The 27,166-nt window shown below is 37.4% G+C and overlaps 1 protein-coding gene across 6 annotated transcripts in view; it reads left to right on the top strand.

Annotated features, from left to right (window-relative positions):
• Nucleotides 1-27,166, top strand: part of LOC122574545 (inactive rhomboid protein 1) — a 285,478-nt gene that overhangs the window by 15,686 nt on the left and 242,626 nt on the right. For all 6 annotated transcript variants that reach the window (XM_043742237.1, XM_043742238.1, XM_043742241.1 and 3 more), the window contains exon 3: nucleotides 14,560-14,796. The gene's annotated coding sequence lies outside the window, so the exon portion shown is untranslated. The remainder of the gene's footprint in view (nucleotides 1-14,559; nucleotides 14,797-27,166) is intronic.

A 27,166-nucleotide genomic window follows, 5' to 3' on the forward strand; every position in this document is an offset into this window, starting at 1 on the left:
TCCTTGTCTTGTTTCGTGAACATTTTATGTTGCCGCGTTAACATTGTATTCTATTGTAAGCTGCATTCTGTAAATTCCTTTTTATATCTTTTATAAAGGAACTATAGAACTATTTCTATGATCATTTTGCATATATATTTAGCTATGTTTAAGTAGCGTTCACAGTTTTATTTTAAAGAGAAACCATCAAAGGAGGTTGTTGTATAAATTCACGAATAGTTATTAAAATAATTTTTTTCTCATATAGCGAGTATTAGTCAACTTACAATCCTGGATCACTCGATTATTCTTTTCATCATTTTCTATAGTACTTGCCAAATCTATAAATTCCATAATATACTGGCTATAACAGAATATGTGGGATTCACTTTGGAAGCTTATTGTGTACCTAAAAACAGTGAAAACAGTTCATATAAACATATGTTCTATCTGTCTTCGTTTATCAGATATAACGAATCTATTATGTACACAACACCACTTGAAGACATTGATGTACTAAAGTTCTGAATACAACGAGCTTATCAACAAATTGGGTAAACACCAGGAAACATTCAGAGTGTAAGAGGATGTATGCCAAGACAGTCTTGTCTTGAAGTGCAAGGTAGCCATTTCGAGCATCTGCGAAAATAATTAGGTAATAGAAAATTCTTTATATATACATATCTTCTAAACGAAGATATATAGAACATACGTTTATCTGAGATTTTTTTCGTTGTTTCTGGATGTACAAAATCAGCTCTCAAGAACTCTTTATTACTTTCGTATGAGAAAAGAATTACAGAAATTTTTTCTTTATTTGGTCGTCAATTTACAAGCAATTCTCATCGAGAATATTAAATAACTTCATTTGGCGTGGTACGGTAACTTGGATTATAATAACTTATATTATGTTTGATTCTAGTTAAATCTAACGCTTCAATCTAAAGGGTGTTTTCTTTTTAGTCTGCGGGTCTGATCCGTCGTGTCAAGTAGTTGGGTGACTAATGGGTTGTGGTGGTTGTTGACTCTTGTTATATCTGCTTTTAAACTTGTATATTTCTTCTTTGACTGTGGGTATCTTGAGGTCGCGGTGGATTGTTTCGTTGGTGACATACCAAGGTGCATTTAGTAAGGATCTTAGTGTTTTTGATTGAAATCGTTGAAGAATTTCTATGTTGAAGTTACTTGCAGTTCCCCATAGTTGGATCCCATAGGTCCAAACAGGTTTTAGTATGGCTTTAAGTAGCAATATTTTGCTCTGTGTGCTTAAATTGGAGCGGCGACCAATGAGCCAGTAGAATTTTTTGAGTTTAGCCTTCAGTTGCTTCGATTTGTCTATAATGCGTTGTTTCCATGTCAATCTCCTATCCAAAGTCATACCCAGATATCTGACTGAATCCTTGTTAGGAATAGTAATATTGTTAATGGTCACCTGAGGGCAGCTTTGTTTTCGCAGCGTGAAGGTTACATGTGTGGATTTATTTTCGTTAATTTTGAAGCTCCATTTGTGGAACCACTTTTCCACAGAGTCGAGAATTATAGAAATGAAACATGAAAAAATGCTTCGTTGGAAGATAAGAGTATGTAAAGGTATTTTTAGTAACTCGTATAAGTTAGAGCATCAGAACGATTATCGCCAGAAAGAAAATGTAAGTTTTACACGGTGAATAGTTGACAAAATCGTTAAAAGACTCTGGTCCAAATATGTATCTCGAATAGCACCGTTATTAGATTCTTGAAGCGTTTCCTTGACCTGCTTGTACCACCAGCAGTTTAACAGTGGTACGAAGAATGCTCGTGGCGTTGTAGCTAGCTGCATGAAACTATTTTGCACAGTTATCGTGGGCTCGAGTGGTTTCTTCAACATCGTGGTACGAGTATACCGTGTCTCGTATCATCTTGCGCTTTTAAATTCGTTCCTAACTCGAGTCGAACTTTGTTTTAAAGCACCAATTGAATATCTTTTCTTTCTTTTTTTCAAACTGAAAACAGACTGGCGATGCACCAGGATCATCCAATCCAACTGGAAAGCGTTGTTTACGCGAAATCCAGTTTCAAATAAAAATATGGAAAGTTTTCGGATGAAATGTAATTTTCAAGTTGATCTCTTCTTGTTTTTATCTCGTAATATTGGAAACGTTTCACGGATTTTGTTTCAGAATTTTTCTTTTACAGAATGCTTTCACATCGTTGTACTGTATTTTATCACGGTTTTTTGGCTCGGCTCTTGGCGGATTTTGATGGTTTTAATATTTAGATTTATCGAACGTGTTTTGTAAAACAAAGATTGAAAGACTGGTTACACAAAGTGGTTTCCAAAGGCAAATTAATCGAAATATAACAGAGAACAGAGTATTCCTTGATTTACCGCGGTATGAAATTTTATCGCTTGTTTGGTCTGCGAATTTTGGTTTCTGTCGAATCGTTATCGAAGAATCTCGATATTCGATTTACAATTTCCTGAAAAATATTGCTAAAAAATAATAGTCACAGTAAGAAACTACAAATGTTTGAAAGGATTGAAGCAACAACTATTATGTGAGATTTCGAATAATAAAAGTTATGGTAAAATTTAGCAACAGAATTTTCGAAAGGGTTAATAACCCCAATGACTACGTCTACTTGGATCATTTCCAATTCAAACATTTGCCTGCGCCTGATCCACGAGTTGATTGACACACGTCGAGTACGGAATATTGTACGGTTCGAATAGTATTATCGACCGAACCTAACGCATCGTTGCATCGACGATATTCCGCATTGAGTGTCGTTTCTCCCTCGAGCGTGTCTCGGTCTCGTTAGCTTTATGTAATCATGTGCGTCCAGATTGCAGACCGACTGTAACCCACAGTTAGTCTGGCATTAGCGTATGCATCATTATCGCCAGATAATTGATAATTTGACAACAAAACCGGATTATCGCGATGCATTCAGAAGAACTTTCCTGTAAACGATTATTTCTGTGTTGCTGTTAAATTAATAGAAGCTTTAGCTTTTGATATTATTCCGTTGATATTATCTGCTTTTAATGTTATCGTTGGATTATTAGTATCATTAATAGTTTGAGTCAGGATTGGATTGTATTGTTTAATTTTATTTCACGTGATCGATATCATTAACCTCTTCGTATCTTCTTCGAAGTTGTATCATTTCAAATATCTCTTATTTCGGAATATTTATTCATAAAAAGCGTGAAATACACAAAAGATAAGAATATTCTATCGAATACTAAAACCATTTCGAGTCAACAGGTTCAATGATCTTCATTGCGTTAATATATTCCACATAAAATAAGATATTTAGATTTAAAATGAAATGAATACGATCATGCCATTTTTCATATTTTGAAGGAGAATAAATTATTCGTTTCGTTTATCATCGAAATCGAGGAAGAACAGTAATTAAGAAAAATATAGACTTACAAGATAGACTGGCCCTCGAGTACACAAATATTCGTTTCCTCACCACCTGAGAATAACACGACTCACTGTTTCAATAAATCGTTCGCGGTAAACGCTCGATTTACGTTCTTAGGTACATATATATATATATTTGAGGATTTGGAACGAGTTACTTCAGTGATCCAGGTCAAAAGTTCATGTTTGCTCCAATGAATATTGAAACTTCCCCAAAACCACGATGAAACTAATAATTTGACAAATTCTTCTTGACGAATCACTTTCCTTTCACTTCTCCCTGCATTCTACAAAATATCGCGGTGAATTTGTATAATTAGCGTAATTAATCGAGACACGCTTCTTAAACTATTTGTCGTCGGCCGCAGTTTTAAACAGCAGCTTAACTGCATCTGCAAATATACATAGAAATCGCGTCAGATAGCACGGGGGTGGAGTGAAGTTTCGTTCGCAGTTAACTTGAAAATTTGGTTATAACTCGGTGAAAGCCTCGTTGCAAACTAAGCCGATTCGGGCTGGCTGCAAGATTTAACCATAATTAGAAAACTTTCTCGTAAGGGACTGTTTCCTCTGTTTATTACCAATCTCCGAGAATCTCGCGATCTCTCTTCTTTTTTCCCTCCCCTTTTTTCGCAACTTCGAGCGTTGGCGAATTATGAAGCTCGCCTTCGAACATGAGCGAAGAAACGGAAGCGTCTTGATCTCGAAACTCGCGTAACGGTTCCTTCCTTCAGTCAACACCGCTTTTCTCGCAACTTTTATGTTTCAGCAGGCTAGTCAGATGGTGTAACTGCGAGAAGATAAACTTTGATCACCGCTATCGTCTGGCAAATTAGTGCTCTCCGTTTTCCATTGGCTATGGTTATTTCTTAGCTATCTCTTCCCCTGTAATTACACGTTAGTTTCCCCCTTTTTTTTTTAGACCTGCACCATGATATTTTAATTACGCGCCGTACTTGCAGTGCAATATCTTTTTCCGTAACGTGAGATAATTTGTTCCTTTTTTCACGGATGGCTACCGTCGAAATATTTCAATATATATAGAAGCATATCTTGTTTCAACCTGACGCTTTTTTAGAATGTTGGAATATCGTTAATAATAAATACTTCTTTTGGAATATTAAAAATCTCTGTAGCAAAATGAGAGCAAGATTCAACTATAAAAATCCGTGAACCGCAGCATGGCTAACTGAAGGTAAAATATTCATTGCCTTTTAATTAATAGAATGTAGAGCCGAGATATCTTTAGTATGATCTTTTTTTGACACGGTTGCCACGAAAATTACCTGGCAATGCCGGTATCACGCCTTAAAATGACGTCATTCATAGGCATTCATACATGGAAGCAGCAAACGGATGTAGGACGCATAGTTCGGTGAGAGCAGAGTTAGCATTCACACGATCCATGGATCCTGTTGGCCAGTAGGTTTTATCGAAGGGCTGGTAGAACCCTATAGGACATTAGGATATTGCGAACGAACGAGCTGCACACCCGTTATTCAACGGCAAATCGAACAACGTGGCCGTTCCATCTATGCGACCTTCCCTCATAGCGGTCGTTCCAATAATTCATCTCGCTAGCACGTAATAGCTGCATGTTGCCGAGATACCGTGAGCAAACCGACCAACTCTGTCTTCAATAGAACGACCATGTTCGGTGGTTCTTGGATACAGATGCTGGGCGTTTCGCGAACTGTTAATAATTTGCGAGTGCAAGCCAGTAATATCTTCCAAGTTCCTCGAAATTCGTTTATTTCATTTCTTCGTAATACTATAAAGGATATCGTAGAAAGTCGGTGGTAAATTTTAGAAGCATGAGAGATTTCAAGATGCAGGAAATGCACATGATGTATAATAGTACGTAAAATATGCAAAGTAGAGTATCTACGATCGTTACAGTGTGCAATAGGCGTATTCGTTACAATTTTCAATAAGTGAAACAAATCTCTATTTTCTAGGTATATATTTATTTTTTGAGTTCTATCTTTTTATTTGTATTTCAAATAGCATGAATCTGCATAGATATTCGCAGTCTATTAACGACATTTAGATCCCCGTTTATTAAGACATTTGTTCTGATGAGTATTTCAACTTTCGCAAACACATTACACGTTAGGGGGGTTTTGAGGAGGTTCGAACATCGCGTGAGAGTCGGTGATTTAGGATCGAAAAAACTGGTGGTTGGAAAAAAAGAGTCTGATATTGATCTTCTGATATTTAGCCTTTGAGAAGATATCTTTGTTGCTGTGATTAATCGAGGCCTGTTACGTAGGCGTTATTAATTTCGGGGAATATTGTTTTGTGGAGAATTGAGCGTTTCTTTGATAATCTTAAATTATTATTGGTGTAATCGTGCAAGGAACGAGAATGAATTTTTATAAATTTGCATTTGAATACTGCGTTAGAGAAACTTATTGCTAGATTTTGTCGATTGTAAATGATTAAGTGTTTCTTTAATAATTTGTCGTGTAACTAGGGGAAGTTGATATTTTTTGTAAATTCACGATTTAATATCATGCGCGAATACTACACATTTTTGTTGACTTCTTGATCGTAGAAGCTTGAATGTTTCTTTCACATGGGTTTAGATATATTGTATAAAAGTGGTTGAAAAATTTTCCAAGCTTTTAGATATACTAAGAAGATAGCAAATGTACATGCTCTACTCCAAATTTAAGTAAAAAAAGGCGGTATTGGTAGATTAAAATTCTTAAAATTGCTTTTCAATGGTCACCTCTCTATTTAAGACGTAAGGACGAGCTTTCTACGTGAAAGCACAGACGAGCTAGTCCATGGTGAAAGCTCGATAGCAAGTGAGATATTTGTCGGTCGATGAGATAGGCCGTTTTAATGGTTACCAGGAAACTTTCTCGCAGATGCTGAGTGCTCGACAAACAGACGGTCTTTATTTTGGCTGATTTAGTGGCGACCACGAATTTATGCTATTTCCTTATGAGAATACTTTTTCACTCTGTGGTTCGCGCGAATAAATCTGAAAAATAAGGAATTGCACGGCAAAGCGAAACTTTTCGATGCTCTATTTCTCGACGTACGAGAAAGCTTTTCTCTCCTAGTTTCTCCGCCGGGCATGGCAAAGTATCGTGCTTTTCTTCCCCGTTACTTTTCCTCTTTGCCAAAGATCGATAATCGACAGAAGAATTTCATATATTTTTGCATACTATGTGCATTCCGAACATTTTTATACTTTCAAATCTTGCATATAATTCGCATTGGATTTATGAAATATTTCACGCAATTTCTTTTTTGATTCGCGTATATATTATAGCGCGTATTATCACGCTTATTATGTATGTATTAATTAAAAATTCACTTGATCAAGCACCTTTCTTCGAAGCGTGAAATTGATCGAAAAATTCTGAAGCATTCCTTGTACGCTTTGCCATTTATATTCTCTGCTATTCCAACTTGTCAGTTCGAAATACTTTCACTTGCACGAAGGATCTTCGACGAAGGTAGAATTCCAGCTTCTACCGAATCGGTTAATTAAAGCAAAGAAAAGATTTTAACCACGGTCGAGCAAGTTGTGGTAGGTTAGTTCGTAACAATGCAGCAACGGTGGTTTTCGTGACACGAGCATTGCCATTGTTTGTTGCGTTTACGTTTCCCAGGGGGATTTAATTGAATATTCCGACGGAAATTACGACTCTTCTCCTTTTTTCGTTTTTTATAAAATGTTCAGTGGGTTCGTCGTTAATGAATTTCCTTATGGCTTTCGTCTAAACAATTTTTACGTGTAATTACAGGTTACATTCGGCTGGTAATAATGCGAGTGTAAGCTCGACGATAAATTCCTTTAATATAAACCAGTATTTTGGAAGTTTAAAGCGTGAAATTTTATGCCGTCGAATGCGCTAGCCAAAGCAGATTTAATTAAATTTTAGCAAACTTTATGTTACTCGTACGGTAATCGAGGAAGATGTTCACCTCGTAATTATATGCGCGTTAGTTATTTTCATACTAAACGGAAATAATATTAATTATCAAAATTACTAAATTAGACGATATTAAGTGTACAGAGAAATACGGATATAAGCAAACAAAATAAAGATAGAAAATACTTCGCATTAGGCGATAAATCCACAACGTTTTGTAAGAAATTAAGGGCTTGACTGATGTTACGACAATCGATATTTTAAAAATATTCAACAGGATAGGAGACGCTTATATTTAACGGTTTCAGAACAAATAAAAACGTTTCTTTGCGCGTCTTCCCAATGTCGATGGTAGTTTCACTTAAAGATATATTTTTTTAATCTTGAAGTTTGAGAGATCGGACGAGAATCGATCTCGTTTCGGTTTTCGTCTAGTCTTTCGGTAGAGTGGTTTCTTCCCACGTATGCACGTTTCATCAATGTTATGTAAGTATGTATGAGAATGCTCGAAGGGAGAATGGATTTGATGCGCGCTGCAAAGTGGTATCACTGCCCCCTTTCTCACGAAATCGATACACGTACCACGGCACACGTGTATTTTACACAGGTGCTCTATGGGGCCTGTATGCTAAGAAAGATGGAGGGGATGCTTTACCTTTTCAACGGTGGCGTGCCATTTCGCTTTACCGCCTCCTATCATTTCTCTTCTCAACTTCCGACTTTTTTTCCTGACAATATTACCAACCTTCAACTTCTGTATTTTTTTTTCTTCGAGTGAAATTGTTCCTCAGCGTCAAACTTTTAATTATTCGAAATTGCCTGCTTCGTAAGAACATTCCCTCGAACAGTTTACTTTCGTCCCCTTTTTTCTTCGAACTGAGGAGAAGCTATGAATACGAAGATTATAACAACGAGTTTATACTTTCTACAGATTATATCGAAGAATATTTTAAAAGATATTCGATGTTCGTTTCGCGAACAACATCAGAAGGGATTCTGTTAAGCTCCTGAATTTTGTATTAAAATAATCGTTCAAGTTATTACGCAATTGTATCGATGAAGCATCGGCGTTGTTGCGACAAATGGAAGCAGTAACTTGATAACTCGCGCTGCAAATTTCCGATACGCTTCGGACGCTCCTTAATGGCGCGAGGGTGCGTTATATTGGAAGATGTGTGACGAGTGTTCTTTCTTGTTTTAAATTTAATATACGAGGACAACTGGGCAGAAATATGATAAGCCACTACAGCTGTCATTTATACGAAAGCGATTTAAAGATTCCATACATTGCTATCTATGTAGCTCCATATTGCTAAAATCTTTTTACTCGATTTACAGATTAAGTATGTATCCTTAATAGCGGTGTTTAAAACAACGATAATCACCGCTTCCAAATTCCATTGATATTTCCTTACTTTAATCATATATCACGCGAAACCCATTCACCACCTGCACCAAAAATACTAGATTTATATCTCAATCTGTCTACTTCCGAATATTCTATGGCTAGCGTAATCAATATTACTTTAACGATTCCTTGGATGAACACGAAAATTTCATCGAACTATATCTCTCCATCTATACTTCTCAATCCCAGCGAAACATAGGAAGGCTCGTCTACCAATTAGCACATGGGAACAAATGGGGCAAATACCTGTCACGGCGTAGCGGTAATCCGAATAAAAGCCAGGAGAAAAGGGATGATGAATTATTAGCAAGCAGAACGGAAGCTTTGAAACGGCTGCGTCGACTATGCTTTACAGTCCGTCAGCCGTGGTTTCTCCCCTTCATCTAACATTCCAACCTCGTTGGTATCTGCTCATCCCCGTATTCGGGATGGGAATGACAAACTTCCCGTTTCCATCGATTGGAAATACCGAATCCACGGTATCAAACTTTTTAATGGAAAAGACGCCACAGCCGTGTGGAACGCACGGTTTGGGAATTATTTTTCGAAAAATGACATCCGGAGTTTTCCATCCACTTTACCTGCCTTACTGGTTTAAAGAGGAGAAGAGGGATCGGGGGAGGAGGGGCGAGGTGGAAAGAGGGGAGTGATTTACATCGTGGAAGGTGTCACGGGAAAACCAGGAATATTACCGGTTCTGCAGGATGTGGTCATGAATTATCCTGGCCTGCGTGAAATATCTCTAGACAGGTCTAGGACGTGCCTGTAAGACCTTAATGCCATTAGGAATTTCACTCCGCGAACACAGTCAGTTGAATTAAGCCGAAGAAATATTTTCGTCATCCGGCTACGTTTCTGGCACACCGTTTCAAATCAGGCTTAATAATTTCCTAAAGGTTTGTCAAGTTTTATCTTATTTTTTATAAAAGCTCTTTGGAGGTTGAATAATCTATTTGATGCTTTGGTCCCGATAATTATCGTATACCGTGGAATATCGGCCTGGAAAATCGTAAAGACCTTCTAGAAGTGCTGTTGTTAATAACTGAACGATCACGCGAAATATTTGATAATCCAGGGCAATGAAATTTCATAGCGAAGCCGGCCATTGTTCCGTCGTTTTCCAACCGAAACTCGTAGAAAACTTGCACGGGTCGAGAGTAACGATATGAGTTTTTAAGAGGAAACTGCGTACGTGATCGCGATCTACGCGTCCATGAATTTCCCCTAGAAAATTCAATCGACCAATATTGAAATATCCAGCGAAATTTGATTGAATCACATTGTAACATTGGTCATATGGATTCGTTGATTAAACCCAGATAACTCGTTGCGCTCGATATCGATCACCATATCGATCCTATGGATATTGGTTACTATCTTTTCACGTACTAGAGAAGAACGATTAGCAGCGACAAATTGCATATTAATGGCAATGTAGAACGTGAGGCTTACGGCCAACCTGATCCTATTTCCAATTCGAATCACGGATGTGCTCGATCACTGGAAGTGCGCGACTTTACGATCCACCGCTTCCCATTGATATTTCCGTCAGCTGAATTTTATCATAGCAAAAGATAGATTCGAGCGTGCATTCGTGCTGATATTTTATTAGCATCTCGTTATTCTCCGTATCGCATTAGCAATTATCAAATTAAGAACTGTCGGATGTGTGTCGTCGAATATCTTGAATAAAAATAGAAGAATAAAATAAATTGGAGTCTGATTAGAACAATAGAAATTCAGTATTTCTATATTAGGTTAATGTATCAGATAGTTTCATAAATTTGTCGCTTTTTTGCCACAACTTTGATATAGAATCAGTTATTGGAATCTTCAAGTAGATTAAGTATGGATTAATAGCCTTGTCAGACAAGCCCTTTAGAGCCAAGATGGATATCTTTGACTTTGTGCTGGACTAAATATGTGACTTTGCATTCGTGTGTAGTGAAGTCTATTAATCTTTGGTTAAGTAGAACTAGTTTCTCAATCCTTTTATACGTCAAACTTTTGCAATTTTAATCGCTCAATTCAATCAATGGCTTTTTTAAAGGTTCAGATTTAATAGAGCTTGAGATATATAATCCTAATTGACGAATTAACAATCATGGTTTCTTTAAATGTTCAGGTCTAACAGGGCTTCAACTACTGTATTCTAATTGATCAATTTACATAATCGTCGCTCATCATTATTTACATATTCATAGTCCGTAATCATTAATCATTATTTCTTTGAATCTCCACACCTTTTAAATCCACCTTGTGTGCTTTAAACACACTGTGCCAAGATCCACTATGACACCTTCAGTTATCCTTAAAAGGGCAATTGTAGCGAGGGATGGCCGAGACATTTGTCTCGGATTATACCCGCCCCTATTTGCTTTGGCGCTTGAAGGTGTGTAAACGTGGCGCTGATGCGATGAATGTATCCCAAACCCTCCTAGCGATGTCGCTTTATTTTTGCCGGCGACGGTGCTTCGGGCAATTGGGGCGTAAGTGGTGCCTGGGCGTCAAACCCTCGTTGAAGTTTAAACGACTTCGAACCTCTTCCAACCTCGCGCGCCCATCAGGCGACGCGCCTGTCCTCCTCGTAACAACTCAGTTTGCAAAGTCGAGATGCTCGCCGATAAAAGTTACATCGTTTAACGAACACGTTCTTAGCTTTCTGTGAGAGGCTCGTGTGTCTGAGGATGAGGTAGTTGGGTTCGTTTTCAGCCAAACAACAATTTGGCTCTGCTTCGCTGCATCGGCGCGCAGGAATTGAGACAGATAGGGTTTTCTTTCATTCTGCTTCTTTCTCCTTTTTACACTTTGGAAATCTGCTGCCAACCAGATAAATTTTTATATCGTATCCTGCGGTTTTGTACCGACTTAGGGGGCGTAAGGGGATTTAAACGTAATGGGAAGTTATGTCGGGACGTTGGTCGATAAGGACGCCAACCGCTGTGTTAAGATTTCTGATAGAGGTGAATGTTCTTGACGATCATTCGCTATTCAGATACGCTTCGGACGTTCCCTGAAATGTTTGCTTATGTTGGGTTAATCTTTGTTGGCGCAAAGATATCGTAAGTTAAGTTTTAATTTGTGTTGTTGGCTCATAGGTGGGATATTCAGTAGTTTGGGTCAAATTTCCATAAGATTTAGTTTAGATTATTTAATGTTAATGTATTTGATCGTATCTTGTATTTTGTATTTTACGTGGTAAAAGCTTTTTTAAATAATTTATTCGATATTTTATTCTAGTTATCGTGATTCTTCGATACGAAGACTCCTGCAAATGTAATTATGAATTTCCTGTGAATCCTAAAAAAACTAATCTAGGTCCAGTTTGGATTAGATTTAGATTAATATCGCAGATTCAGCAATTTATGTTAGGTTTGGATTGATTTATAATAGGATACCATTTGGATTAAATGAACTCTAATGGATTTCTGCGCCGATGCACGGTACGCTTGAAATCCCCTATTCTCGGTAAAATAATTTAAGGTGTCATAATTGCTCTTGAAGGAAGGAAATCATAGAACAAGGACAGTCTTTACATACAACAGTAATGATACAGTTATTAATTTTTTGCCAGATTAGATTACACGCTTTTGGGAAAGGGAGAGAATCGTTGCCTGTGATTCGTGTGAGGAACATAGTGGAAGCTAATAAGAAACACGGTATCGCGTGATACCTGTGCAACATGCGAGGCCAGGTTTTTTACGTGAATTTATGTTAATCCCGATCCCCTGTCCCTGATACTTAAGACCAACGGTGAACCATGATTTTACCAAAATATTAATCTACCCGTGTATCAGCCCCTTTCTAAAATGTAGCTTTAACGGGGTGTGTGGTTAGGCAACATGGCTGCTAGACTAATGAAACTGCTTGTACGATGATAAAATCGATTAAACATTCGGCTTTTCCCATGATTTACTTTCGTGGCTATGGTGTAAAGAAGGTTTTATACACTCATATTTTAGCATCGTGAAATATCGTAATGGTTCGTATATTCTCGTGCAAAGTGTAACACTTTGCGAGAAGATAAAAATATTTCAAATATTGCATTGTTGGAATAGTCAGGAATTTTTATTTTGGCAGAATACGTTTTTTTTGGTATATGATCGTATTATTTGCCACTATTCGTACGGTAGTTAAGATAAGTAGATGATTTCACAATGAAAGAATCCATACAATCAAATAATTTTCTTTTATTCGATGGAAGTAGTTAATAGTTAAGGAGTCGGATCTACTTCCTGGTATTTAATGCTGGTGTATGTTAATATTTCCAAAGGGTCTTTCCTTTGCCTCTTAGATAGATAAATTAGAAAAATGATCTACGCCTCCAGCTTCTGTTACGGTCATCGAATAATTGCTTCGTTCGCCTCAATCAAAGCAGAATAACTAAGGAGACTTCCCACGCTTTGACATTTGAAGTTCTGTGGGTGTCGATACAAAGAAGCTTCCACTCCCATGCAAACAAATTAGGAAATAATTCAACGCTTTAACTTTCATTGCAATCATCAAATAAATCCTTCCCGTTTACTCCTCTCGTCCGAATAAAAGTAGAATAATAAGTTAGTCATTCTTGTGCTTTGACATTTGAAATAGTATTGGCTAGTATTGGAGAAATAATTCAAATCTTCAGCTTCCATCGCAATCGCTAAATAACTTTCGTTTATTTGTTTTGTTACGATGGAAGTATAGTTCCACGTTACGATATTTGAAATTCTGCGGCCGTTTCCGGGCGTTTCAAGATTCCGTATGGTGTTCCAGCACACGGAATCCTCGCCGTTTCAGGCGTCACGATTCCCGACGCGGTGACAAAACAAATCTTCCTCTCGAAACTGGCGACCGGTGTTGCTTTCACAGGCTGCTGGTAATTACGTTCCCGCACCTGACAGTTATTACGGCCCTGTGCCGATGCTTCGTATGGTAGAGCCACGTGGAATTTGTGGATATTAACGAGAAGGACATTAACGGGATGATGAAATGGGCCACAAAGGAGGGGTTAATAATTGTTATTATGTGACAAGTTTCTTGTGGACGTATCATAGATTAGAGAAATAACGATGGCGGTCTTAGAAATACGTTGATACTTTTGATACAATTAATTCATCGAACGTAGACTGTTCAATCGTCTCGTGAAATATTAAGCTTCTTTGATATATCAAGAAAATGAGAATCGAGGAAATTGAATTTTAATACGAGGGCCACAGATGAAAATAATAACATGTTACCTCCCTTTTTATAGAAAAGCGACTTTTAAATTCTATATACCGTTAAACAATTCCACGTTAAAACTATCACTCCATCTAAGTTTCGAATTATTATTGATACTATAAAATCTACCTTTATATTATCGCGCGTATCACGTATTAATTTGAGATTACACCGCTGCAATATTGCGAAGCTGGGTTTTATACGTTTAATCTTTTATCATAAATAGAAAGGCAGAAATCTTCCACGCCCTACAAACTTAATACAATTAAAGAAACACTTACGTATTACAAATACTGAAGAAAATGATAACTGGAAAAAAGATAAGTGAACAAAATCTACGAGAACAAAATTTTAACAGGAAATATTAATTAATAGTTAATAATTTCTCATATCTTAGTCCAAGAAACAAATGGGATTTAAGCTTCGTTTTGACATATTTTCGTAAAATGTAGCCAGCTCTTAAGGGATTAATTGACAGTGTAACGTCTATAGAAACAGAAGGTCAAATAATCCGAGAAAAACAGAATCCTAGTCCAAAGAATTCATTTTCACTTAAAAGAACGCTATTCATGTTATCTACGATTCGCCTGTAACAAATTTGTCGCATTTTCGGAGAAATTCATTGGTTTCAGGTATTTAGGTATGTCTGTGTTGGTTTCAGAATTCTTGGCATGCGTAGGCCGAAGGAGGAAGCAGGGGGAGAATTGAACAGGACCGAGGAGCATGGCGTAGTGCTCGTTTTGGGGGTTGCTGGGAGATCAAAGGACGCGAAAGAGGGTCTGGCCGCTCTCGAGCGGTTCGAGAGCCGGTGAGCATCGCGACGGGGCGAGCAACCCCGTTGCCTCGGCCAACGTCTAACAACCCTCCCGTCTGTCACTGTCGACGAACAACAGAACAGGTAGGGATGTAGTTTCCTATTCGCTCAAAAGAATTTCCTCCCTCGACCGTCGTATCGGTCTTTCGTAGACAAACGAAATCCGATGAAACGCCTGATCCGCGTGTCTAGACGATGAGCTTTTAAACTTTTAGTTCAATTTTGTCTACCCTTTTTTTTTACATTGTTCGTTTGACGAGTTACCGCATAGTACAAAATTAAATCGTATTATTTTTCAAGAGTGATGAATTAAATAGTAGCTTGTGTTGTGTTTGAATAATTCTTTGATATAATTTGATAAAGTTCGATAAAGTAATTCTTATAGATTTCTATAAGTTCTTGGTGTTTTACGTTTCGTACATAATTCAATATTACGTCTAGCATTGTTAATTTTTACTATTTGTATCATTTCACGTCATTAGACGTGTAATTAAACATTTGTTCGGGTTAAAAAATTGTGGCGAGTCGAGATCACCATGGCGATGGTAAATCGTCAAGTACGGGGATCGCGGTTTAGAAAGTGAACTTCGTGGTTTAGTATGTCGACCTGACATACCGCCATGGAACGTTTGGCGACGTGGCAACCGCAATTGCGGCTCTGTCGCCCTAACACCTTTGGTAAAAGCCACGTTATCTACGCGGTAATAAGGAATCCCGGAGTCGAGGGAAGGAAAAACACGCTGCTGCTTAACGAGTTTTCGCAAATCGAAGGATAATACCGAGGGAAAGCACAAGAGAACGAATGCTTTGGTTAAAGTCCGCGAATAGGGATAATGTAAAATGAAATTTCAGAGAATAGACGTCTCTCTCGGTTTCTTTGTTACGTTTTCTTTTTATAGCCAAGATGAGGCTATAGTGAGCTGAGAATCTTTTTCAGAAATCACATGAATTTGCAATGGTACGCATAACAAATTCTTTTTCACATATTATAGGGGTTTCTCCATTCATACTTTCTCCCAAATTAGAAAATTTCTCATAGTCGAAGAATATTTTAATTCAATCCTTTCATCCTGTATGTTGCAACGTTGTAATTTGGCAAGTTCCGTAGATGATATAGTAAATAATATGTGTAACGATAAATAATGCAAAAAATTTATTATGTAACGAACAACTTTGAAGCGACTGAAAAGATTTACGTGTTCGTCACTGCCACGTGCAGCAAAAACAGAAGTTTTCGTGGAAAGTGCGACCGAACTGGGGCTTCCATACAAGGGTAATCGCGGTTCAAGGCTAATCTAAAGTTCGTTCGTTTGCCAGGGCGCGTTCTCATGTTGTTTTGATTCCTCGTTAAATCACGATTGCGAAATACTTTGGCAAAGTTTTGTATTTAAAGAATGCTAAATTATTAGTGAACACGCGAGTGTGTCTCAGTAGTGTATATCGATCGATAACGCGACTATGATGGCGTTCCATTTGTAACGTAGTAGTGGAACCAGAGAATGTGAATGAAAGCAAATTAAATTTTCTTTCTTGCCAAGCTATCGATGCAGCTGTGTAGGACAACTAAAAATGAGTCGTTATTTGAAACAGGAAAACTTCTCCTTTTTAAGAATTTTTAGTGGATAGAGATTGGACATAAGATTGGAACAATTTTACGATGATTTTATAGTCTTGAAAAAACTGTAAAGATATTATTCTCTGCTTATTCTGAAACATTTATTCAATAACGAAAAATTTGCGATAGTAGTGAAAATCTAATGATATAATTTTTATTATATGTACAATAATATTATCCCGTATCAGTTTTTGTATTTTAACGATAATTTTTCATTAATAACGTAGGTCCCGAAGCAGATTATTTTAAAAGGCTGTGTTCTATGAATATAGTTAAAACATGAATCTGAAATTTTTTTAGAGTTATAATATGCTATTATAACAAAATTCGATCTCATTGTATGTGTACGATATTATATGTATATTCGGAGAACAATGTAGGCGATTCATTTGCATTTATAATGTGCACGGTACGGATTGTGCTCCGGAGAGCGATAAACATTACATAATAAATAGAGCAACATAATGGGTAGTCGTAATTGGTCGTTACATATGAGTAATTTGCTCCATAGCTATAAGATCAGCCCTTATATGAATATACAATTTTTTTCTAATTTGCAACGAAACGGAACTATTTGAGAAACCTATAATTTTCTATAATTCTACAATATTCAACGATTAGACTTGGAATTTTCCTTACGTAACATAATTCACGTATCTATATATCTCTTTGCATTAAATTTGATATCTTATTAAAATTCGGGAAAGAATATTAGGCGTCTGAAAGGCAAATCTCTTTTGATACAATTTTGCAACTTATGTTAAAAATAATCTTCGAATAATTTCAAACGACCAATTTAGGGGTGTGTCTCGTAAATTTTTGAAAAGTCACGTGAGATTGTCATAAATCTGTTTCGTCGAAATAAATTTTTTCTTATATCGTAGCTGTGTAGATAAAGGCGTTAAAAGTAAAGTTGCAATAAGCGAAACACCGCAGCGTTTCTTATCTCACTGCGATGCAAGCGAAAATACCCTTTGAGAAATATTCAGTATATTGTACTTAATAACTTCTCAGCAGATGCTTTTTTTATGCAACTGGAAACCCTTCACATCGCGGTTTACGTTTCAAATGAGTTACCACTCGAGTTTATCGCGCAAGGAAGTTAAAATATGATAGATGAACAGTAACCTGAAGATGAAAGAGAGGGTCGAGTCTGTTGCTTTAGAGCCGAGCTTTTTCTTTTCACGTGACATAGGATTAATCTCGGGGGATTAAATATTCATCATATTAAGGTTCGTCAACTTTTTGAATTGAGCTAATGAATAAAAGAGCTTACGAATAATGTCATTCATAATTAGCGTAATTTGCTCACGAATGTCGTGGCATCTTTCTCTCACAGTTTATGAGAGAACGTAATAGAAAATTAACTGCCGGAATCTATCACGAAGACTTCATTATTTATTTTCAAATATTACGTACGTTGTTTCTTTTTTTGCTAAAAAATTAATCGAAGAATTTTATGGCGACGAGAATATTACACATTTGCTCATCAATTTTTACGACGAGTTTTACTTATATAAAAATTGGTTGTAGGAACAGGTTGATAACAACGAAATGCCAATCAGGTAACGTAATCGATTCTTTAATATAGCACAAAAATAAACGAACTGGCAACCTTCGGCCTTAGTAAAATTCCATCGATAATTTATTCAACCGTGGTATTTAGTACACGCTTCTTGGATTATCGTCGTCGATTACCTGGAAACTTTTAAGCCGAATTAAAAGGTTCGACAGAAGAGAAGTATGTATTTAGGTTCGCCCCTGTTCTCAACCCCAGTTTTCTTTCGTTCAAGCCGACAATAGGTCCCACAGGTTTAAGCTAGGATTTTATTAAAACCATCTACCCATGATCCTTTGTTGCCCGACAACGAATAGGAGGGGGATGGAGAAATAAATCTCTTTTGATTGCATGGTCGTCGCATTAATGTCCGCCGGCTTCCTGCAGCCACTCGAAGAATACGAGGGGCTGGTGAGGGTGTTAGGCGAATGGGTGACAATAAGCATACCCATTCAAATTACATCGCCGAGTTTTTGTTGCTGGAAAATGCGTCGGTTCGTATAATTTCCCTTAAATGAAATTAGTGCACTCAACGTGCGTGTGGTTTCATCTAAAACCTCGATTATATACAATCTAAAATTTAAGATTGCGCGTTGCAATTCTTTCACGTTTCATCGAGGTTCCGTGTTTTTCATTGGAAATTTTTTGAAGTAATTTTTGGGGAATAATTTAGGGGCTTTTTGGAAAACGGGTCTGTCAGAGACAATGATGAATCGTGTAACTTGCTGCGAGAAGTTTATTTCTAATTTCGTAATCTGTCAATCGTATTATCCCTTAAGTAAAAGTCTCTGTGAAGAGAAGTTTCTCATTTATTGTAATAATTGACTCGAGAACTTCGCGAGAATCGAAAAGTTTGTAGATCGAGTGGAAGGAAAAAATAAACGAAGAGGCGTTTGTTTCATTTCCGCCTCGAATAACAGTGAAAATGAAAGTACTTCCGGTTTAGTCGTTTCTTCGATCGAAGGGTCGAAACTGCGTGGAATGTCAGCTAGGAGAAGAAAATTCGCTGGGGTTCTCGTGAGTTGCAAGTCGTTCCATTAATCAATACGGAAAATGAACCGCGCCCAGTGAGCCAAAATGATTCGAATTCAAAGTCAGAGCGGATTCATCCTTCCACTCTGTTATTCTGATGTCTTCTCAACATTCCAACGAAACTAATTTGCACCTTGATGTTCTCAACTCTGAAACAGTAATTCGTAGAAGAATTTATCTAGACTTAGAAAATGTGTCTTACAATCTCATGCTATAGTTATTTGAATATTTAAAATCAAAGTAGAATACTATAGAAATATCTGTAGGAACGATGGGATCATTTGACTAGTATCGGAATCATTTCTTTAGGCTTCGTGAAATTTTACCAGATCAGATAGATTTTTTGATAATTCGAAACGAGAATGTATCGTTTTAAAACTGGAACCACCGAGCTCCTCAAATTGCCTAGTGTCAGGTCTTTTTATTTCTGCTACTATTAAAAGCGAGCAACCTTTTTCTTAATATTCATGTCGACTTTTATTGCGATCATATCACTGCATTAACTCTAAACATATTTACATCTACATATATTAACCATTTATAGTTCTGGCGTTGAAAACAATTCTCAACTTCGCTTACACGCTACTAAAATTCTTCTATGAGAGAGTAGAGGGTATCATGAGACACAGATTCTGAAATACTTGTAACTCTCATGCAGTAAACTTCCGTTGCCAAAGTTCTTTTTCTCAAAAACATAATAAAACTACCCTTATACGAAAACTTTTCGTGAAGTACCGTGTTTTACGAACGATTCGCAAGGAATAAAATAATCTTACAGCCGGGTTTTACAGCTACTCTATCGTCGAAAGAACACAGATCTCGAGGGATGGAGGTTTCAAAGAGGTTCGGTAGCCGAGTAATTTAGAGAAGCGAGCTTTGTCAGACAGACGTGTCCAGGGGTTGGAAGCCATTGGTTGCAGGTTCGCTCATCAATCAGTGCGCTTAAAATGAACTGCGCTTCGGCAAGCGCATTTCACCCTCTCTCTCACCCTCGTTTTTTCTCTTTTTATGCTTTCTTCCTCCTCCTCCTCCTCTCTCTCTCTCCGCGCTTTTCTATCGTCGTTCGATATTGTAGCTCGGTTGGAATACCAGCAATGGAAAAAATCTCGATTTCTGCTAGTTGCTAGTCCACGAACGAGCCGTAAAATTCGCATTCGATGGTTAATTGCGCAGACTTGCAGCTCTCGTGGAAATTGATTCCTTCAGCCTCTCTCTCTCTTTTATCCTCCCGTCTCGTTGCTAAAGAACTTTGGAAAAACGAACCGCGCGCGTTTTCGAGGACATTTATTTCTTCCTGTTTTTCTCTTTAGAGATCCCCTCGTCAGGATTCACGGTGAATTTTTGCACATTAGGCGAGATGGTAACGCTACCTCGCTATTGAGCACTGGCATAATACTGCTGGCTAAATGAGTTTCGTTCGTACACGAGTTTTCTACTTCCTCATTGTAATTAGAGGGTTTCGCGTGTAAATAGGGAGTTTTGTTTCTGTTAGTCGGTTTACATCGCTGCGTTTCAAGTGGTTTGATAACGAACACTGGTGTAATAAATTACAATATATAGATGGTAATGTTGTTTGTTTTCAGAATGAGATTTTAGTTATTCGAATCGAGATATTTTTCATTTTAGTTCAAATTTCACAATTAAGCCTCAGTTTCCAATTTCTGTTCGGTGAAATGAGAAATAACGTTGCTGCGTTTGTAATAAATTATAATATGTTGACGATAATGCTGTTCGTTCTCGTAGTGAAAATTTTGTTATTCTAATCGAGATAATTTTTCATCGTAATTTGAAGTCCTGAATGAATGTTTAGTTCCGAATTCTTGCTAGGTGAAATGAGAAATTATGCGTACGGGTTGAGAGGGTGGAGTGTCTAGACATGATTAGGGATACTCGCCGTGGATAGAATAATAGAGTATAGATCGGAGCCTTTCAAAATGTCGTGAATATTATTTTTCAGAAATAAGCTCTTATAGAATTTCACCGTGGCGTCAATTGCATTTTAAAGGATAAAATATTCCTATTTCCTCTTCTCTGAGGAAACCATGCCCGGGGTCAAAGAAAGGGAAAGACAAAGGGTTTTCCTTTTTCCTCCGAGATTAGTTTCTAGAACGTCTCATATAAAATAAAGAGAAACCCGGGCCAGTGAAAATCAGAAAAAAAGAAAATATGCTTTAAAAGGAATATTTTCAAAACAACTACTGTTCGGATCCACAATTAAAGTTTCGAAGCTTCGTTAATTCCACTCGCGCTATCTCCGTTTGCGTTCATCAATTGTCAGAAAACAACGAGTAACAATACCAAATAATTATCACGGCTACACAATATTCTACTTTTAAACCTGATGACGACAGCGATGAACACTCGACGAAAACAAAAACGTGATATTATCGAATTGCATCACAATTACATTACAATTAATGGGACGCAACGTATGCATCGGTAGCACCGAAAATGTCAAGCAAAATTAGAATGGTACACATTCTGTGTTGGACTTCGTATCAATATTATTTGCTATCACCAGACAGCAGCTTTTTAATGCAAATTTATATTTTTGTGAACTAAAAAAAAAAAAAAAAAGAAAATAGAACCTAGAGAAAAATTTATTTTACACAACAAACATTATATTCAGCACAATCCTCTAGATATTATATATGATATTTTAGCGTATTTTAACGTATTTTGAATATCTTTGCACATTTGAATTTTCTATAACAGCACATCTTCTATAAAAGTTCTAATTACCATATAATAGCGCTTTAGGCAATGAGAATGAGATATTAGGTATTTACGAGTTATAAATGGTGGATTTAAACCCTCCGCTTCTTTAAATTTGAAGTAGTATACACGAATGTTTGAAGAAAGCGCTTGATATCGTCCGCGATTAATAGATAACAAGTAGGGAGACTTAATTCGTTGAAAGCTAAAACGAGGTTAAACGTCGACTATCGTGTGCATTTAAACTCCCTCGCAGGCAGGAGATTTTACATAATTTGTAAAGGGATCAACCCTCGCCGGAAAGTATGAAAGGAGAGGCTTGAAAGAGGATAAAGAACACGGGGAGCTGATACGAAGGAGGATTTTATTATCTGTTAAAATGCGTGCTTACGCCTCGGCTCTCGTTTTTAGTTTACACGCCTGTAAATATATCAGCGAGCGAGCAGGACGCTGATATAATTTTAATCGAACATCAGCTCCTTTCATTATTGCGCATCCGATCTAAAAATAAAATACGCCATTTTATTACGGCAAGGATATTTCTATTTTGTAGAAAAAATTCGAACGAAAAACACGCGTTCCTTAGTGGATCTTAAAATATTAGATATTTTTCATTTTAATGCAAGCTATGGAAATGAAATAATTATTACGGAATCGTAGAGAAAATTATATGTATATTACGAAAGGGAAAGAAAATACAATTTTTTGATGGATACGAGTACGAGTTGAAACAATTCGATGTGGGAATGGGAAGTATTCGAAATGTTAGCCTTGAAATTCTTTCAGCCGGTGCGTGAATGTTTAACCCTCGGTGAAAAAGAGGGCTCGGATGGAAGGTTTCAGGCAGAATGAATGCCCGAGAAAGTTGGAATACTTTCTAGAGGCAAAGTTTCGATGGTTAGTTTCTGTCGATGGATAAAAGGGGTTGCTTCAGCAACGGGAAAGTTCATTTTAATTGTCGGAATTTCTGGTCAATTATGCAGTCTTCTTCGAACATTTATCAACTTGTACGTGTCTCGATATGATTACTAAAATATTTAAATTAGCTCTTCCAGTAATTGGAACTGGCAGCGGTGTTCTCGTAAATTTGTTCAGGATAATTTAATAACTAATAAAAACTGACGAGATATTAAATCATTATGAAAGTTTGCACAGTTTTAAGCCATACATTCTAAAACAATACAGTTTCATTGAAATATTTAAAATAATGTTCACAATATTCTATAAGAGGATTAATCCAACCATCTAATGGAAAGAAACTGCTGAAAAGTTTTTCGATATTCTCCCGTTTCCTAAATCCTTTTTGCGTAAAGAAATTGTCAAGTGAGCAGATACAGTGAAAAATGGATGGATATAAATCAGGAAGATAGAGGAGGGATGAGGTGGAACTTCAATATCTACGGTAGAGCTTCGATAGATGCAATCTCGATAAATTGCAAGAAAACCTTTATTTCATTCTGCCAACGCGTAGCACAAGAGATTACTTTGTTACGAATAAACAAATGAGAAGTGATAGTTAAATAACTGTACACGTTAGATCTCATACGATTGATTTGTTTTCGAAGTTTTCTCATTAGTTGCACAAATCGTGATTCGTTTCCAGTTCTGGTTTCACGCAGTTGTTGAATTTCTGCTTTTGTCCGTACAATGTTTGTGCTTTTGTTTCCTATTCCTTTTTCATTCTTTTACGACCGGACCTTGAAAAGTGCTAAATAATAATTAACAATATTTGTTAGATCGAAGCATTTTAATCTGAAATGTAGAAAAAAAACGACAAATTAAATCTTAACGTTTTAAAAAATTTATAATCTCAATTTTTTTTAATTCTCGTTTAGAAGGATTTTTAATTAAAGGGACTTTTTTTACATAAAAAGACTTGTTTTTAGAATACAGATTATAACGAACACGATGTGTTAAACGATATTTGTATAATATTTCAAATAATTTATTAGGATTAAAGAGAGATATATAAACAGCAGAAAGAATCAGAATGACTGAATATCGAGAGCTATATCCTAAACTACATTTTATAAAGGCCAAGTTCATTGATTAAATGCGATCGGTCTTGTGTAGATGAAATGATCGATCAGAGAAATTTAATAGCAACTCGTGTTGTCGGAATCGGTTCGATTGAATCGTATTTTTCGGGTCAAAGCGCATTATAGATACGTCGATACTCGATACGGAGTCGCCTTATAACTCTGGTAAATTGCATAGTGAAAGCCCCGTGAGTGAAGCGGCCCGATCCTACGTTAGAAATTACATTACGTAGCTGAAGAAAGGGGAGTTGTACGATTCCGTTTCTCAACTTCGACCGACTTATTCGTCGCGGCACCGTTTATCGCCGTTGATACGAGAATTTACATTTTTATTTCACGTTAGCTGGGATTTCACGGTCTTAAGTGGGATATCCTTCGTGACATAGAATTTATTTCTGTGAATTTCCTTCCAGATAAACGGTATATAATTTTCTTTATCGAGAAGAGAACATAAATTACGAAATGTAAAGCGAATTAATCAATCGAACTAGTCCTCCACCGGTTTCGTTGCATCATTGGTGAGCACGACAGTTTAGGTTGAGTTATTTGTAATTTTATTTTGCAATTTAATAATTCATATTCTATATTATATGTTTCACACGATAAAACTTATTATCTTTACGAAAAGCATACGCATGAAAAGCAAATAATCTTTATGAAGGTCGCTCGTTAATGTCTAATTTATCGACACGATTAGCACATGTGTAAATGATGAATCAAAACTCACGAAGTTCTGCAAAAAAATTTTCGCAATAACTAATATAACCGATTACAATTTGTCTCTTGTTATGAATTGCTAGTTATGATGATCATGTAGCTCGTTAAAGTAATTTTTATTACGAAGAAGGAAGAATCACCGAGATAGAACAATCGTACAAAGCAACATCGTTGTCGCAGCTTGAGATAAGTAAGATAGAACGTTATCGAATCATCATTGAGAACTTTTAAACCGAGCGAGGACAATCGTTTCGCCATCAGGTTCTCATACTTTAGCTAAATATCTGAAAGTAAATGGAACTGTTGATCGAACGAGTGCACAGAAAGGGTGTTAAAGCGGTCTATACAGTTCGAGATTCGAGATGGATCGAATGGTATTCCTTCAGGATGGTGGAGCGTTACACGTCGATACCCACGAAGACTTATATTCCTGTTAAATTGCATCCTAAAGGTGGAGTCCGCGATTCACGATAGTAATTTACTGAGAAAGTAGGTCTCTGCGTCCCGACTTGGCCATAATGTTCTTTCATTCGCAGAAGACAATTTAAATTGTCTGAAATCCGTGGTGGAATTACAACGCCGGTGGTAAATTGCACGAACATTCTGCATGGGCCATTCGATCTTCCTCGAACCTACAATTCGTGACATTTTCATGTTTCAGCAGATCCTGGCTGGGTTTCCAGCAACGAACTCGTCACACGCGTTTTGAATAGCTAACTTGAACTACGCGTATTCGTTTAGCTTTAGCTTCGTTAGCTTTTGGAAACAAAAATCTGCATTGGTATTTCAGTGATTTAAAAGTCTTCTTCGCGTATCTTAATCTTTTGAATTTTCTATCCTTCTCAATTAATTTTGTTCATACAAAGAAGATACGGTACATACTAGGTAGGAAGGTATATACCTATGTTTTCAGATATCAAATAATAATTTCCTAGGAATTTATTGTTACTAAAATAATTTTCACTACAATCAACTTTAACAAGAATCAGCGTTCCATATAGCGAATAAAAATTATAGCTATCTATCTAAAAATATTCATAGTTTCGTTACTGTATAACAACCATAATCAAAAGCAAACAAACTAACAGGATTTCTTCAGTCCACTGTAACGAATATAAAAAATGCTTTACTCTTCTATCTCATCTCATAAACCTTGTATTCACAAGAAACACGCTGAGAACTAATAGCCTAACCACATTCCATGGCCACAGGATGAAATCTCAAGACACAGAGTTAATTACCTATAAAACACCAGTGGCCCAAGAATTCCAACCTCCCATCACACTCTCACCTACTACTCACTTTCACCATTAGCAAACCGCATAATTGTAGTATCGTAAATATATTATACGATGATTATGATTTATTACAATGAATGGATTGTACAGATGTTGATTAAACAGAAGAACGATGGTTGTTTAACGTGAACTAGTCACAATAACGTACTATAATCTAGACAACTCGATAGTTAATTTGCAACTCTCGTCACAACGGATCCAACGCTCTCTCTCTCACGCGGACCATACTCTCTCGACAACGCTAGCATCACTATATTACGACAACGAAACTCGCATTCTCTGACTTCTCGATTCACACCCTCTGGCTTCTCCACTGACACTGCCTGTTCTAGCATCCCTTTGTCTTTTCTTAGGCCCACCACGCACGTGTTCCGCAACCGCTCGTGGTTATCAGGGTCGCGTAGGCCTTTTCTACGAAACTATTCAATTGGAAGACACATTGATGGGCCCGACGGCGCCTCGGCTCTCGCAACATTGTTTATGGTTTATCCGATATCTCTTAGGTCTTTCTGTCTACGATACTACATAATGTTACATCAGCAAGCTTGACACCAGCAAGTTAGCAACGAAACGACTGTTTTCCCAGTACCCATCCTGTTAAATGGAAGAAGTACTGGCATCTCAGCCTTTACAATCTCGAAACGTGTATATCGACGGTTATAGCCGGACAAACATTGGCCCTCGATGTAGATATGCGCATACACGAGTATGCTTATGACCGGGTAGATACGCGAAGAGAGGAAAAGTTTTTCTCGTGGCGTGTGGATAGCCTCTCGAGATTTTCTCGTGGAGGGCTGCCGGATGTTTGCGCCTGGCATAGGGCGGAAACGGGATGTCGTTTTCGAGTATCGAAGACGTCGGTACCGAAGGCCAGTGAGCCTTATCTCCGGTCGAAGGGGATTTTCTTCCATTATGTACGTTTCTAACCGTGGCTGCACAATCGCTGATGCTCGCAGCTCGGTTAGACCCGTTGTAAACAGAGCCATTTGTCAGCCAGTGGCTAGCCGCACGCGCTACACGATCAACCCTTGCCTGATCTCACCCTTTTCGGACCAACGAAGTTCCGCTTATCGGGCAGGAGTTGGGACGAATCTCTCGAACAATACTCTGGATAGAATGTGTCTATTGTCGAGACGCCACGTGTGAGCCTTGGCTTAACGAGCAGCCTATTGTCGTTGCTTTGTGCCGGCCGTCTTAATAAATTTCCACGTCGTCGATGCCTCTGCTCTTTTTACGCCTAGAAATATTGCGAGAAGGGATCGATTGTTGAGACACGCGAAGGAAAGGAGGTTCTTGCCGACCTATAGACGAAAGCTTCTCGGAAAACTTCCGGAGAATAGGACGGTAGAGGGTGATTATTTAGTGGATTATTTCGGCTACGAGAAAAATTCTGATCGACTTATAATGTATCGTAGGAGCTGTTATTTAGGGTATTTTTGGGAGGAGGAGGGAGCTGCGTGACCATGGTTAGTAGGACTGA

This window comes from Bombus pyrosoma, linkage group LG14, assembly GCF_014825855.1.
Source record: "Bombus pyrosoma isolate SC7728 linkage group LG14, ASM1482585v1, whole genome shotgun sequence".
NCBI lineage: Eukaryota > Metazoa > Arthropoda > Insecta > Hymenoptera > Apidae > Bombus > Bombus pyrosoma.